Below are 13,940 nucleotides of genomic sequence, written 5' to 3'. Positions count from 1 at the left end.
TTTGTCAAGCTAAGCTGATCTTCTGAGGTAGTGAATTTTCCATCCTTGGTAATGTTCAAGCAAAAGCTAGATACTACCTGCCACCTCTCAATCAGGGACGTTATAGAGTGATTCCTTGACACCCTACCCAAAGCAGCCCCCTTCTCCTCACTCTCTGTTGTACCACCCTGATTTAATATTTTAATACTTGTCACTCTCTGAAAGTGTCACATTCATTATTTCTTGACTGGTTTGTTATCATCTCGCCAAACTTGAAAGTAGATCTGCTGAGTCAGGTGCCTTGGCTTTTGATTATGGTTCTTTCTTGTGTCAAGACTAGGCACTCAGCAAATATTATTTCACTGACTGGATAAAATTTTGCTATTGGTATAGGCTTCTAAAACCCATTGCGATTGAGTTGATTCTGACTCATAGCAACCCTATAGAACAGGATAGAGCTGCTCCATAGGGTTTCCAAGGATTGGCTAGTGGATTTGAACTGCTGACTTTTTGGTTAGCAGCCGAGTTCTTAACCACTGTGCCGTGCCATGGGTTTAATTGCCTGTAATTCTAAGAGCCCATCATTTGAAGGAATTGTTTTTGTTGTTGTTAGTTTCCGTTGAGTCAGCCCTGACTCATGCTGACTTCATGTATAACAGAACAAACGTTGCCCAGTCTTGTGCCATCTTCACCGATCACTTGTATGTTTGAGTCCATTGTTGTGGCTATCGTGTCAATCCATCTCATTAAAGGTTTCCCTCAATTTTGTTGACCCTCTACTTTACCAAATATGATGTCCTTTTCTAGCAATTGATCTATTCTGACAACGTGTCCAAAGTAAGTGAGCTGAAGTCTCTTCATCTTGGCTTCTAAGGAGGATTTTGGTTGTATTTCTACTAAGACTGATTTATTTGTATTTTTGGCAGTCTACAGTATATTCGGAAACCCTGGCGGCGTAGTGGTTAAGAGCTACGGCTGCTAACCAAAGGGTCAGCAGTTTGAATCCGCCAGGTGCTCCTTGGAAACTCTATGGGGCAGTTCTACTGTGTCCTATAGGGTCGCTATGAGTCGGAATTGACTCGACGGCACTGGGTTTTTTGGGTTACAGGACATTCAGTAGTCTTCATCAACACTACAATCTGAATGAATCAATTCTTCTGTTTTACCTATTGTCCAGCTTTAGGCCCTTGAAAATCCTGGCTGTGGATGTTGGAGGAGCTGTGGTGCGGCCCATGGTAATGGACAGTGGTTTGAGCACTGGGAGTCGGACTGTGTGGTCTCTCTCACTGGCTCTGCGATGTTGGATGAGTGGCCGGATCTTTTCGGGTCACAGTTGCTTCATCTGTAAAAGGAGAGGGTTGAATTCAGTTACCTTCAATGTTCTTTCCAGCTGGCCGACCTTGTGATTCAAGTATGTTGTGTTTGCACTCACTCCTCTGTTCTCAAACTGTTTGTATAACTCTCTTTTATTAAGTGTTCTAGGCCCAATAAGGAGCCCTCGTGGCGCAGTGGTTAAGAACTTGGCTGCTAACCAAAAGGTCGGCAGTTCAAATCCACCAGCTGCTCCTTGAAAACCCTACGGGGGCAGTTTAACTCTGTTCTATAGAGTCACTATGAGTTGGCATTGACTTGACGACAACAGGTTTTAGGCCCAATAAAATAGAAAAAAATTAAGTAGAGTTGGGAAGCAAAGAGTAAACACGAGTGCAAATGAAATATTTTATTCTGCATGACGAATTCAAATCTGTTGCAAAAGACCTCTTTAAAGTTTTAAGAAACAAAGATGTTACCTTGATGACTTAGGTGCGCCTGACCCAAGCCATAGTCTTTTCTTTCTTCTTTTTTTATTGAGCTTTAGGTGAAAGTTTACAGCTCAAGTTAATTTCACATACAAAATTTTATACACATGTTGTTATGTGACACTAGTTGCAATCCCTATAGTGTGACACCACACTACCTGTTTCTACCCTGGGTTTCATATGTCCATCCAACCAGTTCCTGTCCCTTCCTGCCTTCTCATCGTGCCTCCAGAAAGGAGCTGACCTGTATCTGCTTGATGGGCACCTAGGTTGTTTCCATCTTTTTGCTATTGTGCAATGAACATGGGTGTACATGTATCTATTTTTGTGACAGCTCTTATTTCTCTGGATATATGCCAAGGAGGGGAATTGCTGGATCGTATGGTAAGCCCTGGTCTTTTCAATTGCCTCATATACATGCAGAAGCTGGACAATGAAAAGGGAAGACAGAAGAATTGATGCAGTCAAATTGTGGTGTTGGCAAAGAATATTAAATAAATCATGGATGGCTGGAAGAACAAATCAGTCTTAAAAAAAAAATACAACCAGAATGCTCCTTAGAAGCGAGAGTGGCGAGACTGGCTCACTTATTTTGGACACGTCATACATCATCGGGAAAGACCAATCGCTAGAAAAGAGTACCGTGTTTGACAAAGCAGAGGGTCAGGAAAAATGAGGGAAACACTTAATAAGAAAAATTGACGCAATAGCCACGACAGTGGACTCAAACAGACCAATGATCGTGAAAATGGCACAGGACGGGGCAATATTTTATTCAGTTATACATAAGATCACCATGAGTCAGAGTTGACTCGATGACAACTAACAAAAAACAATAACAAAGAGGTAGATGCCCTGAAAGCTGACTATTTAATTACGTAGTCATCGGGTTAAATATGGAGAGTTCAGCTGAGGCATAAAGTAACTGTTGAGGATTTTTTTTCTGATACGCCTGTGTTCCCAGTTACAACATACACAATATTCTTTGGTTTTAAATGTATTTTATAGGTAGGGTCAGCTTGTAATTTCTCCTTTCTGGCCTCTCCAGGAGATAGCTAGGAAGCATGACTGATTCCATTTTACTGGTAAGAAAATTCAAAATAAGGTGCTCTTAATGACAACATTAAAACAACCCTTGTTGCAAGATTGCTTTTTATGGCTGACGTGTGTAGATGTGGAAGGCACAGAGATGGCTCATTTTTTTTTTTTTTTTTTGATAAGTTTAGGATTGGCCTCTACCTGTTCCTCTTCCTGCGTGTTCCCGGAATAGTTCTTCTCTTTGATATCCCAAAGTGTTACCCAGATGCCACCCACAATAGAAACAAATTCAGAATTACCTCTGTGATGAATCAGTCAACACATAGGCAGGTATTGGGTACTAATACACTGCATAAAAGTACAAAATGGAATTCTCATTCATAAAGAATTTATGTGTTAGTTGGGAGACAAACTGTACCCAGCTGCTGTGGAGTCGATTCTGACTCATGGCAACCCCATGTGTGTCAGAGGAAAACTGTCTGCCATAGGGTTTTCAAAGCCTGACTTTTCAGAAGTAGATCACTAGGCTTGAACCGCTAACTTTTCAGTTAGCAGCTAATCACGTTAACTGTACCACCCAGGGACTCCCAGTTGGGAGACAAGACACAAGCTAATGAAACCGTCAATTAACCAGACTGAATTTTGTACTGTTTAGAATTGTATGTGACACAATAAAGGACTAACCTGAGAGTAGATAATTAGAGGATAGTACAGGTTGTGATACTTTGCTAATAGGTGATACGTTCCACACAAAGGAGTCAGAGGAGGGAGAGATTGCCCACGGCCTGTGTCCAGAGAAAGACTGGCTTGTAGCTCTGCACTGGCCTGGCTCTGGGGGTATCAGAGGGGCTTGTCTACTGCCCTGACACAGGAACAAGGACACTGCTGCACAGACTCAAGGAGTTCAATGCGAATGGTACCCCCTGGAGTTGTGTAACACAGGGCCCTGCCTCATGAAGAACAGACTGCAGAAGCCTTGAGATGAGTAAAAAGATAAAGAGGTCTCAAGGTTACTGCCTATGGGTTTGAGTCAGCCCACAGACCTATTTTAAATGTTCTACACAGTATTTCTAAAAAATTTGAGCAAACATTTAAAAATGAGGAGTATTTTTTTTTTTTTTTAGTAATAATCCAGCTTTCTGGATTGTGTGGGCTATCTGGCCACATGATGCTCATGTTCCCCTTTCGACATTGGCCATGACATCAGCCACCTAGATCTAAGTGGTCTCTGTTTCTTTTAAGATGGGACTTGTACTGTCTAACTCGCCCCAGTCCCCACCATTCCCTCTGATCCCCACACTGAAGCTGAATGCCAATGTCGTTGCTCCTGAACCTTTCTTTCCTAATGGCAGAGAAATGTTTCTCTGTACTCTTATCTCTATCAAGAGAGAAAAAAAAAGTTCAAGAGTGCTATGTGTAAAAAAAAAAAGCAATAGGAAAAGCCTATTTGTTCATGGAAGTGAAGAAATGCAAACAAAGAGCAATTATGCTGAAGGAATTTAGCCCATGGGCTTCACTCACGTATATTACCTGCTGGGCTCCTGAGCTGGTTGAGTCTGTGGGAAAAATGGCAGGTTATGTCACAGGGAGGCATCGTCTTAAAAGTAGTTTGAATAGCTGAGATGTATTAAGGGCTTCTATGTGCCAGGTGGAAACCCTGGTGGTGTAGTGGTTAAGAGCTACAGCTGCTAACTAGAAGGTTAGCAGTTCAAATTCACCAGGCACTTCTTTGAAACTCTATGGGGGCAGTTCTACTCTGTCCTATAGGATCTCTATGAGTTAGAATTGACTTGAGGGCAACAGGTTTTTTTTTTTTTTTTAATGTGCCAGGTGTTACTTACTTAATCTTCCCAACAACCCTGTGAGATGGGTACTGCTATTATCCCTACCTCACAGAGGAGGGAACCAGCGCAGAGAGGTTATCCAATGTGTTCAAGGTCACACAACCTCTTGAGGGTGGAGATAGAATTTGAACCCAGAACTTGTGCCTGTTCCTGTTTCCTCTGTGCTGGGAAACTATAAGACAGATGCCCCTGGCCGGGGGTGATACATATATGTATTATATGTGTGTGTGTGTATTGGGACCCCCCACTAGAAGATAAGCTCTCTTTCATTCTCTACTGTATCCCAGCACCCAGAGCTATATTTGGCATATAGCAAGGCCTCAGGAAATATCTGTTGAATGTATTATACTGGGAAGACAGTCCCCGAGGCCTCAGGGGCCAGGCTGTGTTTGCTGAACTTCTTCCTTTGAGTACCACATCCTGTTGGGAACTTAGGTTGTGCCCTTGGCCAGATCTGGGCAGGGCCAAAGGACAGCCCAGCCTGCTCCACATCTTTGTGTTCCAAGTTTGGCTCTACCTCTTCTCTAAGTCTTCCCTCCTCTACCCACCTTCACTCTCCAGAGCAGGAGATGAGACAGTTTGAATGTGAAAGTGAAGAAAAAGCAACAGCTGTTGACAAAGCCAGGTGGTGGGGGAAGTAGCCATCAGACCATGTGACAGACAGTCCCGGTGTCTGTGCTCAGAGGCACTGGCAGCGGGTGAGCAAGCAGTGTCTCTGCGACTGGTCCTCACACCCCAACTGGAATGGGAGAAGCAGTGAAACACAGGTGGGGGGCTTGATGGCAGAAACGGTTTGCATGGTAGCCATGTCTCAGATGCCCACCTATCTCAGTTGCTTCGAAATAAACCCTGAAATAAGGATTTGAGTGCAAGCTGTTTAGTTGGGAGGTGATCCTAGGAAGCATCAGCAAACCAAAAACACCCAAACCTGTTGCCGTCGAGTTGATTCCATCTCATAGCGACCCGATAGGACAGAGTAGAACTGCCCCATAGAGTTTCCGAGGAGTGCCTGGTGGATTTGAACTACCAACCTTTTGGTTAGCTGCTGTAGCACTTAACCACCATACCACCAGGGTTTCTGAAGCATCAATAGGAGAGTGGAAAATCAAGTCAAAGAAGGGAAAACAGCCAATAAAGGACTTGTTATCAAGTCAGTGGTAGCATTCTTGCCTTCCATGTGAGAGATCCTGGTTTTCTTCCTGGCTAACGCACCTTATGTGCAGCCACCAGTTGTCTGTCAGTGTGGCTATGATGCAGAACAGGTTCAATGGAGCGTCCAGACTGAGATGGACTAGGAAGAAAGGCCTGGTGATTTACTTCTGAAAATCAGTCAGTGTAAACCCTGTGGATTTACAATGATCTGATCCACAAATGGTCATGGGGATGGCACGGGACCGGACAGTGTTTCATTCTGTTGTACATGGGGTCGCCATGTGTCAAGGGTTGACTTGATGGCAACTAACAACATCAAGTTAGTTATCACTGTGGCTGGTGGAAACTGGAAAGATCTTCAGCCAGTAAGAGACACATGCCTCTGAGATATGCCACCCAAGGGACGAGGTAGGTGAGGTATTCATACACCAACTTTCTTAGTCAGCAGTCGAGGGCTGCTTGACACTTCTGGCCTGTTGGCAGGGTGGCAAACTGGGCTCCAGTGATCAGAAAGCCCTTAGGCAGAGATTCTGGTGCGGGCAGTTGGACGTTGGATAGGCGTTCACTGAAATGATGAGGGTGAGGGGATGTGGGTGGGACACCAAGTTCAGTTGCAAACCCCCTTCTGTAGACATAGGCTAAGCATCATGTTTGGAGCCCAGGGTGCTTTGCAGAGGTACTTTCAGAAAGAACACCTGCCTGACATCAATTAACTGTTGCTACCTAACAGGCTACCTGCAAACTTAGTGGCTTAAAATAAGCATTTATTTAGCTCACAGTTTAGGGGGTTGACAATTCAGGCTGGGTTTAGCTGGGTGGTTCTGGTCTCAGCTGGGCTCAGTTGTGCATCTGTGGTCAGCTGGCAGGTGGGCTGGGAGTTGGCTGGTCAGAGGTGGCCTCATCTGAGAGCTTATCTCTGATCCACATGGACTCTCATCCTCCAGCAGGCTAGCTGGGGCTTATTCTCATGGCAGCAATAGCACTCCAAGAGAAGGAGAGTAAGCAGACAAGGGTTCAGGAGGCCTAGGCTCAGAATTGGCACAATATCATTTCCATCACATTCTATTAGCCGAAGAAGTCTGAAGTCCAGTCCAGATTCAAGGGATAGGGAAATAGACTCTACCTCTTGATGGGAGGAGCTACAAAGTTATATTTAATAAATGCAGCCATTTTTGCAAATAATCTGCCACATGCCCTATGTCCTCAGGCATCATGTGATCTGGTGAACAGCCAAAAGCAGTGTTTGTTCTACTATTTTAGACCTAGTGAAAGTCAAAAGCTGTCTGGCTCAAGTGCGGAAAGTCCCTGTCCTACAATATCTCCTTCACTGGGGCTTTCTGTTAAACATTGTCCTTTCCTTTGGTCGTCTTTAAGAAAACAGTGATTTCTGAGGGCTGGCACGTTAAGTCTCTACTTAGTGAGGCCATGATGGTATGTGGGTGGAGAGAGCAGAAAAAAGCTGGGTGGCTTTGGAGAAAGGATATATAGTGCACATTTGCCTTTCTTTTTGGCCAGTGTCTGAACATTTCCTCATGTTTGGGCAATTGCCTACCTTCCTAGTCCTGATGGGCAGCAGCAGAGGCTGACACTTTAGAAGATGAAGGTGCCATATATCCTCTTTCCCAGCCTCCCTTGGCAGCTAGGGCAAATAAGCTGGGCTTTGCTAATCAGATACACCTGCCCCAGACCCCGAATCAGGAACTAGTGACACAAAGAAGTGGGGATCACAATAAGCTGCCTCTGGAGGCAGAGGTCTGAGTTCCTGGGGCAGTGGTGGCTGTGGTGTTAGCGTCCGGGCCCAGTGTCCAGTGCTAGGGGCACAAGCCATAGTGCCCACTGGCCCTGGCAGTGGTGTTCTTGGCTAGCCAAGTTCTGTAGCATATTTTAGGGGAGTTACTTCTGGCTGTGGAGTTCTAAACTTGGTTCTGTAAACCTCCTAGGGATTATGTTAAGTACCAATATCTTTCTCAAGAATTTCATTTCTGCTCAAATCAGCCATAGTTTACTTCTGTTGTTTGCAGCCAAAAGCCCTAATGAGTATGGTGTGGTGGGGAGAGAAGTGTGCAGAAAGAGGAGGAAAGGTTGACAGAAAGGAGAAACTAGTTTTGTCCTTATTTTCCCTGATCGTTGGTGCCATTGGGAATAGTAAAAAACAAACAAACAAACAAAAAAAACTGGGTAACTATCTGAAAGTGTGTGATATTTTATTAGTTTTTTGTTTTAAATAGAAATTCAGAAGCTAAAAGGTTCACCCCTTGAAGATGCTGGTTGAAGAAACTGAGGGATAAATCTCTGGTAGAGAAGTGACTGATGTGGAGAGATGAGTGTGTTGTGTGTTTCTATTTTGGAGCCATGAGGAAGAGACACAAGGTCTGGGAATGCCTGATGGATGGGGGAGGTGGCTGTAGCAGGAGACACGAAGTATACTTACCAATCCCAGAGTAAGAGGACCGAGTATGAAATTCATGATTTTTCTCTGAAGAATATCTGGGGTTGGATGAGGGCATGTTGTAGAAGTCAAGGGTATGCAATTTTTATTCAGAGTTTACTTTTTTATTTTAAGCCTTGTACTAAAATCTCTTATTCAGTAAGAAAAAAATTTTTTTTTTCCTTAATAAAAGATCTACTTATAGAAGCATCACAGGAGAGTGTACCACACAGGATGGTACAGCTTCGCTTGGTTTGTTGTAGTTGTTGTTAGGTGCCAAAAGCTGATCTCACTCATAGTGACCCTATATGACAGAGCAGAACTTCCTTATAGGGTTTTCTAGTCTGTAGGAGCAGATAGCCAGGTCTTTCTCCTGTAGAGCCACTGGGTGAATATGAACTGCCGGTCTTTTTGTTAGCAGCCGAGCACTTAACCATCTCACCACTAGGGTACATTTTCCTCTATTTAAAGAAAGTTTACTTTTGAGCTTAAGGAAATTGGACACCTACTTAAAGTGTAGGTGGTCTCACCAGACAAGCCTGCTGCTGTTAAGTCAATCCGACTCATAGAGACTCTATAAGACAGAGGAGAACTGCCCCATCGTGTTTCCAAGGAGTGGCTGGTAGATTTGAACTGCTGACCTTTTGGTTAGCAGCCATAGACCACTGCACCAGGTGGTCTCACCAGAAAACCCAAAAACCAAACCTATTACTGTCATTGCGACCCCATAGGACAGAGTAGAACTGCCTCATAGAGTTTCCAAGGAGTGCCTGGTGGATTCAAACTGCTGACATTTTAGTTAACAATCGTAGCTCTTAACCACTATGCCAGCAGGGCTTCCGTGGTCTTATCAACACCCACCCAGTGCGTGGTCTTACCTAAAAAAAACCAGTAGGTATTAATTCATCTCCCTACATAAAACACGAAAGAAAAACATTTTTAAAAAGCTAAGTACAAGAACTTCAAAACTGTGTACAATAAGGCCCTGTTGTTTACCTTGGATGGAGTGATGGCACCCAGCTGTAGGTTGCCCCGGGTCACACCTCCACCTTAGGCTCACCCATCTCCCACCATCCCATAGCTCTAGCATTTAAGTGGATCTGCCAGCTCCTTCAGGTCCCTGGCCTTTTCTCCTTCAGCTTTTGATTCTCTTGAGTCACCTGTGCTGCCATGTCGTGGAACACTGGCAGCCTTGGAAGAGAGTAAATACATGAATCCTTCCAATGTCCAGATCAAAGGAGCCAGAACGGGCAGAGAGGGGAGAGACTCCAAGAACAATTCACTTTCAAAGAGAGAAGATCCTCTTAGACTTGGGAGCAAAACCTTAATGTGAAGCAAGGCTACTGCTGGCCCCCATCCTTGGTCAGCAGTGTGGGACTTATTGAAGGACTGAAAGACCTGCCATATTAAGACATCAAGTCTGCAGTGATTTTAATGGAAGCTGCTCCTCCCAACCCAGGAAGCAGAAACGTTCCTGTAGTATCTCCACATGGACCAGCTGGTACGAAATGAGCAGAGAGTCCAAATATTCATTGGTCAGGGATGATCCATGTGATCAGTGCTTGCCTGCAGTACTCTCGTTGCTATTGGGCCAAAGGGACCTTCTTCCTGGCTCTTGGCATCATTGACTGAAAATCTTCAAATGGTCAACCACTTAACAGTCATTGTAAACATGTGTGTAGAAACTTTTCACCTTAAAGGGCTAGTTTGTTTTTCTTCTTCCAACACTCCTGTGAGGGTTTCAACAGATATTTATATCCTCATTTTACAAATGAAGAAACTGAGGCTCCTGGAGGTCAAGTGACTTGCCCAAGATTACAGAGGTAGTAAGGGATAGAACATAACCTCGAAACCAAACTTTTTAATTACAAATCCAATGCTTTTTTCATGGTACGTCATTATTAATCTTTTTCAAGGCATCAATCCCAATTCGCCTTGCCTACACAACAAGTGAAATCTCACCCCTTCCAGCCCACACAGCACTCTTCCTCCAACAATGGGACCCTCCCTTGCCCCCATCACCACCTCTAGGTCGTTGGTGCACAGTGGGGTATAGGGAACTTGGGAAATCACAGGGTGAAAGGCTCATCTTCTTCTGGTGTCAGTTTTCCTGGAAGACTTTTTAAGGAGAATAATATTACAACATACATCTACATAGGTAACGGTAAAATGTACACTTTGAAGCCTTGTGTTTTTATCTTTCAAATTAATGCAAAGAAATTCTTGCTTGCAGCAGCTGCTTCCAGTAACAGCCCTGGATCTTCTAAAGATGGCTCAGTCTTCTTGGCAGGTGGGGGTTATTTGCGGAAATATAACCCTCATTATCTGTAAGGCTCATCAGGTATCTACCATATGCCTCTAGTCAATGGACTGAACTGTTGTTTTTCTCATGTATTGTTGGATACATGAGAGCTTTTCTCATTCTTTATACCTTGTTATATGTGTTAGCTCATACCGTCCTTGATGCTGCTTAGTAATAACGGGTAGCACCTATTATGTGCCAGGAGTATGGCCAAGACTAGCGTGAGGCAAACAAGGTGCAAAATTGCAGGAGGCGCCCACTCTCAGGTGCTGCCCCTATACTTGCTGCCCCTGAGTGACTGCCTCCTTGAATTTTGTGCCCGAGGCATCTTACCAGCCTCACCCAAGTCCTGACCCAGGCTAGACACCTTACATGCATTTTCTCAGGTAATTCTCGGAACAGGTCACTGACAGGTGGGGAAAACCTGCAGCATGCTGTGATTAGGAAACTTGCCTAAGGTCCCATAGCTGGTAAGGCAGATCTAGTTTTGAATCTTGGCTCTGTCTCTGATTTCAAAACCCTTGCTGTTTTCAAAGAACCACTTTGCTTCTCAGGTGTTGACACCAGTGGTGGGCTGGTAAAGCTTAACAACCCACTCTGGGTGGGAGTGGGAGGGAAGATCTGATTTGCAGATTTCTGTGGTGAAAATACTCCCAAACCAAAACCAAACCCACTGCCCGTTGAGTAGATTCTGACTCCTAGTGACCTGCTAGAACAAAGTAGAACTGCCCCATAGGTTCCCAAGGCAGTCTTTAGAGAAGCAGAATGCCACACCTTTCTCCTGAGGAACAGCTGGTGTGTTTGAACCTTTTGGTTAACAGCAGAGCGCTATGAGCACTGCGCCGCCAGGGTTCCTTCAACATAGTCCCTCCCTGGCAAATTTCACACTACCAACAATGTGTCAGTGAGCACAGGCTTAGGAGGAGATACACAACAACACACTATTATATGGGGTTTCCACCATATACCAACAGACAAAACAGCTTCAACATAAATAGGAAATGATAAATTTTGGATATTTATTACATTTGCTCTTCATTTAATTGTTTAATTCATCAGAAGTTTCTATGATTTAATTTTTAACAACTGACTCCAAGAAGTCCTGAGAATGTAGCAATCAGCTCTGGGAACCAGCACAAACTTGCTCCTGCATCCTGCGGGTTGACACTGCCATGATTTCATTTAGTTTTACAATGGCGCTGTGAAGGGACAGGTCATATGCTATTGTTACTCCCAGTTTACAGATGAGAAAACTGAAACAGATGGCGGGAGCAAAGCTGGGGCCTGAATCTAGAGGCCTGGTTCTGAATCTTCTGCTCTCCATGTGACTCCCCACCCCCTTTTGTACCTGTCACAGCACTCAGCAGGGGCCCACCTTTTGAACACTCTGAACACTTACTATGTGCTAGGGGCTTTGGTGGCTCAGTGGTAGAATTCTTGCCTCCTATGTGGGAGACCTGGGTTTGATTTTCATCCAATGCACTTCATGAGTAGCCACCACCTGTCTATCTTGCGTTTTGCTAATGATGCTGAATGGTTCGGCTAAGCTTCTGACTAAGATGGGTTAGGAAGAAAGGCCTGGCCATCTATTTCTGAAAATCAGCCAGTGAAAACCTTATGGATCACAATGGTTCAATTGGAGACTGATCATGGGGTTCTTTCTGTATGGGGTTGTCCATGAGTCAGAGGGGGGTGGTCGACTCGTTGGCAGCTAACAATGATGCTATTCGCTAAGCATTGTTCTAAGTCTCTTACTTATCTTTTCTCATTCATGAGGTAAGCATTGTTGTTATCCCCATTTTTAGATGGGGAAGTAGCCTCAGAATAATTTCCCAAGGTCACAGAGCTTGTAAGTGGCACAGCCAGGATTAATCTCAGGCAATACCTGAGTATCTAGGAGTTGCTCAATAACTGTTTACTTGATCTGCTCCTGCAGCCCCCAGCTAGGAGATGTCTTGGGCCTCAGTTTCATTCTCTATGAATTGAATGTCAGAAAGTCTGAAGCTCCTTCAGCTATTAGAATCGTGGGTTTCAAAGCTGGCCAGACCCCAAACAGGCAGGGGGCTGAGTCCAGACCCTGCACCCAAACCTTTCCCAGCTCCCAGCCCAAGGGCAAGGCAGACACAGCTGCTGCTTTGGAGCAAAAATCCCTTCTCTGTAGGGCGGGAAGTGGCCGGCTCCTCCCTTACCCAGGCGGAAGCCACTCTATCCGGTCATTCTCCAGGGCGGATACATTGTAGGAAACAGCCACCCAGGCCACAAGGAAGAAAAACACCCGCTTCCATGCTCCCAACATGGGTGGTAGAAAGCACCAGGCTCGAGTTTCCCAAGATTTCTCTCTGGGCTGCCGAAGAAACAGGCTTCCCACCAGGGTGGCGCAGCCTTCATAGCCTACGGGCTCAGAGGATTTTAAGGACAGAAGTTTTTGTTCTGAGACTGGGGAGGCACCAGGCCTACAAGAGAGAGCTTGGCTTTCAGTATCAGACGGGCCTGGATTTGAATCTAGCCTCTGCCTCTTACAAGCTGGGTGGCCTCAGTCAAGGCATTTAAAGTCTTTGAGACTCCATTTCCCCATCTGTAGAATGGGGAGAATACCCATCTTGCGGAGTTTAAAAAGTCAAAAAGAATGTATACAACACATCTAAGACATAAATGGTAGAAGGAATGGCGTACACGTTAATTGAATGAAAACCAGCTGCAGTTGTGTGCCAGGCACTGTGCTAGACAAAGAGGATTCCAACATGGGTGGACCAGAGTTCTGATCTCCAGGACGCTGTGCAGAGAAACAAAGAGAGAACGTGAGAATGGATTATGTGCTGAGGTAGCAGGGTAGGAAAAGAGCAGGGAACCCAGAAGACAGTTCTGACTTGCCCTCTACAACAACTCACTGAACAAGTATTTCCTCAGACCTGCTGTGTACATGTGAGTATTATGGGAGCTACAAGTCTGAATACATTTCAGCCACTTCCCTCACCAATACAACACTTCTGTTGCTGTTGAGTCCATCTCGACTCGTGGCAACCGCATGTGCTTCAGAGTAGAACTGCGCTCCAAACACTAACAGGCATGAAAAGTCAAATAATAATAACACAAGCAATAAGACCCTTTGAGACCCAGATGTTGTTGTTGTTGTTAGCTGCCAAGTAGTTGCCCCAACTTGGCCCCTGACTCATGGCAACCCCTGATTCATGGCAACCCCATGTACAACAGAACAAAGTGTTGCCTGGTCGTGCACCATCCCCATGATCAGTTATAGATCAGACCACTGAGATCCATACGGTTTTCAGTGGCTGATTTTTCAGAAGTAGATCGCCAGGCATTTCTTCCAAGGTATCTCTAGGTAGCTCGAACCTCTAACCTTTTGGTTAGAAGCCAAACACATTAATAGTTTGTACCAC

Source organism: Elephas maximus, chromosome 10, assembly GCF_024166365.1.
Source record: "Elephas maximus indicus isolate mEleMax1 chromosome 10, mEleMax1 primary haplotype, whole genome shotgun sequence".
Lineage (NCBI taxonomy): Eukaryota > Metazoa > Chordata > Mammalia > Proboscidea > Elephantidae > Elephas > Elephas maximus.
Note: the sequence above shows the minus strand (reverse complement) of the source record.